At 42.8% G+C, this 1,500-nt stretch overlaps 1 long non-coding RNA gene across 1 annotated transcript in view; it reads left to right on the plus strand.

The window, feature by feature from the left end:
- LOC108802780 overlaps positions 1–487 on the plus strand; it is a 22,048-nt gene extending 21,561 nt beyond the window's left edge. The window contains exon 2 of the long non-coding RNA XR_001942236.1: positions 326–487. This is a non-coding gene — a long non-coding RNA (uncharacterized LOC108802780). The remainder of the gene's footprint in view (positions 1–325) is intronic.
- Positions 488–1,500: the final 1,013 nt, after the last annotated feature.

A 1,500-nucleotide genomic window follows, 5' to 3' on the forward strand; every position in this document is an offset into this window, starting at 1 on the left:
TCTTCCAGTGCGGACAGTTGTCTAAGAGGGAATTTACTCTCACTATGGAGAGATTTCCTCTCTTACAGGACAGGAAGTGATGGGGGTGATGACCTTTCCCCACTCTCTCCACAACGTAATAACGGCCACAAATTGTGCTGATTATACCAGACCCGGAATATAAGGAAGTTATAACAAAACTTCTGTGTGCGCAGAGCCGTGTGTGGGGGCGGAGCTGATTGTGTGTGGGGGCGGAGCCGTGTGTGTGGGCGGAGCCGATTGTGTGTGGGGGCGGAGCCGAGTGTATTTTGTATTTCTAATGATAAATGTTTTGCTCTCATCTTAGGTAAGAAATGGGACTTCAATGCCGCAGCCAATGACTATGATCAGATGCGGCAGCCAAATGCGGGCGGCCCAGCGCAAAACTTTAACGACCCTCGAAGTTACAAACCCCCGGACACTATACGATCCATGAGACCCGCGCTGCAGCGGCAAGATGATATACAAGGTGGGTTTGGTTTTTACATTTTTTCATAGTATTTTTTTGGGCCGTACCTATGATCTGGAAATGTATCATATAATGTATCCTATAGTATCACGACAGTAGCGCGACATCCTATAGTATCACGACATCCTATAGTAGCACGACATCCTATAGTATCACGACATCCTATAGTATCACGACATCCTATAGTAGCACGACATCCTATAGTATCACGACAGTAGCACGACATCCTATAGTATCACGACAGTAGCGCGACATCCTATAGTATCACGACAGTAGCGCGACATCCTATAGTAGCACGACATCCTATAGTATCACGACATCGTATAGTATCACGACAGTAGCGCGACATCCTATAGTAGCGCGACATCCTATAGTAGCACGACATCCTATAGTAGCACGACATCGTATAGTAGCACAACATCCTATAGTATCACGACATCCTATAGTATCGCGACAGTAGCACGACATCCTATAGTATCACGACATCCTATAGTATCACGACATCCTATAGTATCACGACAGTAGCACGACATCCTATAGTATCACGACAGTAGCACGAAATCCTATAGTATCACGACAGTAGCACGACATCCTATAGTATCACGACATCCTATATAGTATCACGACATCCTATATAGTATCACGACATCCTATATAGTATCACGACATCCTATATAGTATCACGACATCCTATATAATCACGACATCCTATAGTATCACGACAACCTATAGTATATAGTATCACGGCATCCTATAGTATATAGTATCACGGCATCCTATAGTATATAGTATCACGGCATCCTATAGTATATAGTATCACGGCATCCTATAGTATATAGTATCACGACATCCTATAGTATATAGTATCCCGACATCCTAAAGTATATAGTATCACGACATCCTATAGTATCACGACATCCTATAGTATATAGTATCACGACATCCTTTATAGTATATAGTATCACGACATCGTATAGTATATAGTAGCAGGACATCCTATAGTATATAGTATC

The sequence above is a fragment of the Nanorana parkeri genome, unplaced genomic scaffold, assembly GCF_000935625.1.
Source record: "Nanorana parkeri isolate BGI_ZX_2015 unplaced genomic scaffold, ASM93562v1 scaffold3111, whole genome shotgun sequence".
NCBI lineage: Eukaryota > Metazoa > Chordata > Amphibia > Anura > Dicroglossidae > Nanorana > Nanorana parkeri.